Source organism: Hoplias malabaricus, chromosome 8, assembly GCF_029633855.1.
Source record: "Hoplias malabaricus isolate fHopMal1 chromosome 8, fHopMal1.hap1, whole genome shotgun sequence".
In the NCBI taxonomy this organism is placed as follows: Eukaryota; Metazoa; Chordata; class Actinopteri; order Characiformes; family Erythrinidae; genus Hoplias; species Hoplias malabaricus.
Window position 1 is genome coordinate 16,248,947 of NC_089807.1, and position 7,156 is coordinate 16,256,102.

Here is a 7,156-nt window from a genome sequence, read left to right on the forward strand (position 1 = left end):
GTCAGCAAAAACCACACAGTCAGCAGCCGTAAGGGTTAGACCTTCTGAACCCACATTAGTGGTAAGCAAAAGGATATTCTTTGACTCCCTTTTCTGAAACCTACTGACAATTTTGTCTCTCTCATTAGTGTTTCCATCAAGCCTCAAAAATGACTTTCTCCCCCATGTTGTCTGTTTTAGAGCTTTCTGAATTATGTCAAGAATTTTTATGTAATTAGAGAAGACCAGTGCAAAATTCCCATTTGAACAGAACCTTTCAAGTAGTGCCATTATGAAGGACAGTTTCCCAGATTCAGCTAAATGTACATCACTCATTTCATGTTCCAAGATGTCACTGTTTAACCTTGGGTGTGTACAAACTGGTATCAAAGAATGGAAGGTCTGTAATGTCAGATTATATGAGTCTTCAACTACCTTGCAATAGGCAGTTTCCTGCTCAGGACTTAGTTTAATCCATATAACATACTCGTTTTTTGTGGGAAGCTGTAAAGCCTGAGAGAGTTTGTTTTCTAACAGTGTCTGATCTTCCAGACTTTGAATTTGATATATTGTTCTTCTGAGCCAGTGTGACTCTATTTTCTTTTTCAGAGGTTCTAAGAGTCCCATGCCCAGAGCCCTCTCTTCTGGCCCTGAGTCAGCTTCCATTCCTTTTGTAATTGGATTCTCAAAGTTGTTTTTGAATGTTTTGTATGTTCCCAGAAGGCATGTATCAGAAATGAGGGAGAACAGTGACCAAAACTCTTTTAGATTGTTCTGCATGGGTGTGCCAGTGATGAGAATGTGAAACCCAGTTGAGATTGATGCAGCAGCTTTGTAGGCTTTGGTGGCAGTGTTTTTTAACTTGTGAGCTTCATCAAAAATCAAGCAGTCCCAGAGAAAAGGCATGCCTTTATATGTTGTGAGTGTTTTGTAATGGTAAACGAATGTCCTGTAAGAAACTAAAAGGATTCCACCACTTTTCTGCACATTCCTAAGTTTTCCAGGAAGTTCTGTCTCAGTGTGATGGTAAATGAACATGTTCATATTGGAGGTCCATTTTTCTAACTTAACCTTCCAGTCACTGAGCAAACCAGCAGGCACAACCAGCAAGGCATTCTTGAAATCTTGAGTGTTCATGATCATGCCATGCAAAAATAAGATGACCTGAATAGATTTTCCTAAGCCCATTTCATCAGCTAAAATTGCTCCATTCCGGCTTCCGTTAGCTCTGTTTTTTCCATTTTTGTAGGCATTGAACAGGAACAAAATACCCTCCTGCTGGTGAGGATAAAGTTTTTCATACAAACTGCTGTCACCTAGTAAAGCTTTAAGAACATCTTCAGCTTTCTCATCTTCCAGGTCTTTCTTGTTCAGATATCCAGTGACTTCCATGATAACTTGAAACAGGTTTTACCTTTCAAAGGATGGGAGTGTGAAACACAATTAAGTAATTCATTTATTTGTTAAATAACCCTGTTAATTTCTCCTATCAATGAATGTTTTGCCAAGAACATATGGGTGAGAACAGTTCTATAATATGAAAATGATCATCTGAAAAATATACACATCATAACGAAATCATGCCACATTCTAGTACCCACTACCGAAATGCCATAGATATAGGAGGTAGCAAAAAATTGTACTAACCAGGTAGTTCCTGATAATTTTATCATCAAGTCACTGGAAAATAGGTGAGAGATGAAACATCATTTATGGCTGCTTGTTAATCTGTGGAGAGAAAAACACCAATGATATATTATATATATTATATAATATATATTATATTATATAATATATATATTTATATATTTGTAAAGTCACAGTCTTGAATTAAAAATGTATTTGTATATTGTTGAATCTGCGCTTGTGGATCATATCACTCTTTACTAATGTATACAATGTAAATTTAAACAAATTAATTTATTTTCCCGTAAAATTATATATATGAAAACCAAAAGCATGTATTCATGAATTTAACTGTATTTGTAAAAATTGCAGACCGTGAGATACAGATTGGGATCTGTGTTTGTTTCTGACAGATCACAGCTTTATATTACTCCCTCATGTCCTTAAGTATCTGGCCTGAAGGCCGGCATACCAGTTTGAACACAGGGCAAACTACCTACCAGTGCCAACTATACTAATTCAGTGGTCTCCACTACAGGTTTTTAATGTCTATTTTATCAACAAACATGTTGTTATTCATTAACTGACATTTGAAGAATAGATAAATGTATGTTATTGTTTCTAAATATGTATCACTAACTACAGCAAGAAATAAAAATCATGAACTACATGAATATATTTTCCAAAATACAATATACAATTTCAAGCCAAAACATTAAATTCCATTATAAGACTAATTAATAGACTTTATCATGTTTCATACAGTAAAGTATTTTGTGCATGTATCTACAGCAACACTGGTTTATATTATTAAAAACAGTGAATCAATATTTTGGAAAATTAGTGAAGACAAACCAATAATAAAATATTTACACTGCAATTTGTTGTTATGTGTAACAATATTTGCCCTAAAAATATAGGTGAAATGAGAAATAAGCATTCCTGTTCCATCAACTTGATTAATCAACTTTGTAGTCAATGCATCCATTATGATAAATTGTTACAGAAAATATCTGTAAATGATCATGATACACAAATTTGCTTGCTTGTTTAGACATTAGATTTTGTAGTTTGCTGCAAAATTCATCTCTTAAATTCATTTCAAAATCAGGTTTTAATGGTCATGCAAAGGTGTTCCTTCTAATGTAATATTTCTTTCACAGTTTAACATTAGACTTACAGAGTGTCAGTGAGAAAACACCTTAATGAACAACCACATGGAAAAAAATTGCAATAATAACTGTAACAATAACAATACCAATCACAATCCCTACAGTCCTGAAATGACATTCTACTGTTCTGCAATCCAGCATCACTGCAGACACCAACACTTTCTTCCACGCTGTGACACTGATGCAAAACCTGCTTCTACTTGCAGCACTCCTTCAAGAATTACTTAAGGAATCAGTCTGTTATATTTATGGAGTGCTAAAGCTGAGTAAACAACATTAGCCTCAAAATTCCTATGTATTAATATCAGGAAGAAATCATTAGTGAAGCTTACCTGAGACAGATGGATAATGATATACATGATTGTCTGCTCCTCTTTTATTCAAAGCCTTTCCACACTTTCAGGATTTAACATATTTTTTGTGCAGTGAAAATGGCAAGGAAACAAGTGATGAACTAGCAACAGGAAAGCACCTAACACTTTTTAATAACAGTGGGTGTGTCACCAAGCTGCCGTTCAAACATATAACGGTCAAAAATCAAACACTTTTTTTTATAACACTGGGTGTGTCACCAAGCTGGCGTTCAAACATATAACGGTCAAAAATCAAACTGAAACTAATGAACACAAGGTTTTCTTTAAAAGGTTCAGACAAAGAGAAAAACAACCCAGCCATGTGCTTAAAATCTACAGATGACCCAACTCTTCAGTTTACAGAACAACATACGTTTAATTGCTACTGGTTTTGTTCTTGCAACACAATGAAAACCATTTACATGCTGTGTAAGACACTACTCATAATTTCTGTATGAATACTAAATTTGTTTGTAAAATTAAAATCTGATATCCTGGGATCTTACACTGACAGTCCAAAACTACACTCATTCCTCCATAAAGACCTAACCAGCAGAATAGGTTTTATGTTATTATTATTATTATTATTATTATTATTATTATATTAAGTGTTTTGATTAAAAGCTTTCTGACACTTCTTAATAGATTATGTTTTGAGATACAAATCTTATTTGCAGAAAGTTTACATCAAAATCTACAATGGAGTCAGCTATTTGTATAGTTTCATATTCAGTGGAAATATAAAGATGGTCAGTGAGGACACACAAATATATTTGTTGTCTATACTTAGACAACCTGGTTTTAAAAAAGATACATTTCTAAAAAATTTAACTTAATTTGTTTATATATGTGTAACTAAAAAAAATTCTAGTATGTTACAAAAATTTGCCGGTATTAATGTAGACTTCAAGGCCTGTTCTACATGATAGACATGATCGTCTGCTCCTCTTTTATTCTAAGCCTTTCCACATGTCCAGAATGCATAGTCATTTTACATTCAGTGAAAATGATAATGAAACCATTGGTGATTTTGAAACTGACAACAGGAAAGCACCTAACCCTTTTTTAACAACATTGGCCATGGGGAAATTTAAAACTTAACCTGAAACCAAAACAGTATATACTGATGGCACATATCTCTTCAGATCACAGAACCCCTTACATATAATTGTGGTAAAATATTTTTTTTTGCAGCACAACGAAAAGGATTGATATGCTGTGTAAGACACTACTCATGATTACGGTGCCAAGATTTAGTTTGAAAAAATAAAGGGGAGTTTGTCAGATATTAGGGGATCTTACACTTGAGAGTTTAAGACTCATTCCTCCATAAAGGCCTAATCAAATTAGTTCTCAACCCACTGCTACAACTTGCTGCTTTTTGTAATGTATCATAGACTATAGGTACAGAGATGTACTCCCTTCCTCTCCAAGAGTGGATGTAGTGTAGTGCACTAGTATGTGTGCTTGTGTGTTCACCGCCTCCAATGGGTTAAATGTGGAAATTTGTTGTGTAATACAATGACAAATATGTGTACAATAAAGGCCTGTTCAATTTAGTGTTTACTTTGGGGGTAATAATCCCAGTACACATACAGTTTAGTAATTAATATTATTAATGTGCACGCTGGTGAGTTTTTGGGTTTTAGTTCAAATATATACACTAATTTGAAAATTGAAAAATGTTGTGCTCATGTACATAGCGACACTAATCACTAGAGGGCAACAGTGTCCTACATATAGACGTTCCTTATCTGGTTTTTGGTACAGTAGTCTCAGGATGGATAAAAGTTAAATATCAATTCAAATGTCCATAATAATGATGTCGTGGTTTAATATTTTACGTTAATTTTTTACCTTACTGTCACTTATTTTTAAACATAGATAGATAGATAGATAGATAGATAGATAGATAGATAGATAGATAGATAGACTGAGAGAGAGAGAGAGAGAGAGAGAGAGAGAGAGAGAGAAAGCTGAGAGTACCTAAACGTTGGGTAACACTGGACTGTTCGTGTTAAAAGGGTGGGTTGGTTTGAAGAAGCATCATGCACTTACACCTCCTAAACAGAAAGATTACAGAACACTTCACAGTACTTCAACAGAGCTTCAGATGATTTAGTGTGGGTGTGCCCTGCTGAGAAATCAAGGACTATTTTACTCTGCTAGAACCAGAAGGACAGAAGGTAAATATTTACATTTTCCTGAGTCTTGAATGTGCCTACTCTGTTTTTAAAGATCAAATTGCCTGTTTTTAAAAGTGAAAAAATTGTTTTAACGTTACTGATATGACAATTGCTATGACCTTTATATATAGAATTAAATATTTATAGACATAATACTCAATATATAGTCTTTGATGGAAATTGAATATTGTAGGAGGCATTCTTTGCAGATACCGAACATGTTCCTAGCAGAAGTAATGAGTGTACATGATTCAAGCTGTTTTGTTATTTAGATTAAAGTTCATTAAAAAAACTGATATAGCTTTGATGTGGTAAATATATTCTGGAGTAGCCTATGTGCATTAGTTTATGGCTAAATATAGTGATTTTTCCTTCTACTCATAAGTAACATGAAAAAACCTTATAGTGCACAAATTAAGCTTACTGAATAAGTGAGATTCGCCAGATGGCTTAGTGTGGACTGGAAATTTCTGTGATTCACATCTTTTATGCTGTGAAATGTAACAAGCCAGAAACATGTTCATTGACAACTTCTAAGTGGGTCTCTAATAATCACACTCAAAGAACTCCACAGAATCTGAAACTGTCGTACTCTATGTGAATTTTGTCAGTGTAGCAGGAATAGTCTATACACTGAACGTTCAGTGGATTAGGAAAACCCACCTTGTGTCTACACTCATTGTCAATTGTATCAGCTCATGACCATACAGGAGCACTATGTAGTTCTACAATTGCTGACTGTAGTTCACTTTTTTCTCTGCATATTTTCTTATTCCCAGTTCACCCTGCTATTAAATGATCAGGACCTTACAAGACCACCACAGAGCAGGTATGATCTGGGTGGTGGATAATTCTCAGAGCTGCAGTGACACTGACATGATGGTGGCGTGTTACTGTGTATTGCAATGGAACAAGTGGATCAGACACATCACTGCTGTTTGAGCACCGCTGTGTTGTTTACTGTGTTAGACACACCACACTGTAGATGTAAAGTCAGAGACAGTAGCTCATTTGTTGATGCAGAGTTTGTGCTTCTAGTCCTTCATCAGAGGACACATGATGCTGTCGGCTGGATATTTTTGGTTTGTGGACTATTCTCAGTCCAGCAGTGACAGTGAGGGCTTTAAAAAAACTCTAGCTGTACTGCTGTGTCTTATCCTCTCTTACCAGCACAACACTCAGTAACACACCTCCACTTCACTCAACACTGCAGTGTTGAGGATGATCCACCACCTAAATCATACCTGCTCTGTGCCCTGACCATTAAAGGACAGGATGAAATGGGGATATGAAAATGTGAAGAGAAATAGGTGCACTACAAGATAACAAGAACTACAAAGTGCTCCTGTATGGTCCGTGGAGTTGACAAAAAGGGACTTTGGGTGTAGGATCAAGGTGTTTTTTTGAGTGAGCTTTCATTGTAAATTTTTGGTTATGTGTTCTTGGTCTATGATAAAGATATTGATAATGACCTCTATAATGAAAAGCAGCATTGAATGTTGTTAGAGACCCTCAGTTGCTTTCTAATTACCACTTCTTGTGTCCTGAGTGTTTGATAGTGGAATCCTCCATCTTGCTTTCAGAAAGTTTTGTGGGTGGTGCCCTCTTGTTGGGGAGGGCAAAACAAACATGGGAATGGCCCAGGGTTATCCCAGGGGTGAAAAAATGACTTTGGGAACAGCAAAACAGAGCAGTGTGGCTCCTTTCTCTGCTAATGTCACCTTAACTCCACTACACCGTTACAGTGAAATGAGTCATTTCATGTTATATAAATGTGTAAAATCTTGGATAGTGCAACTGTAAAACTTAATTCATTCATTATCTGTAACCCTTATCCAGT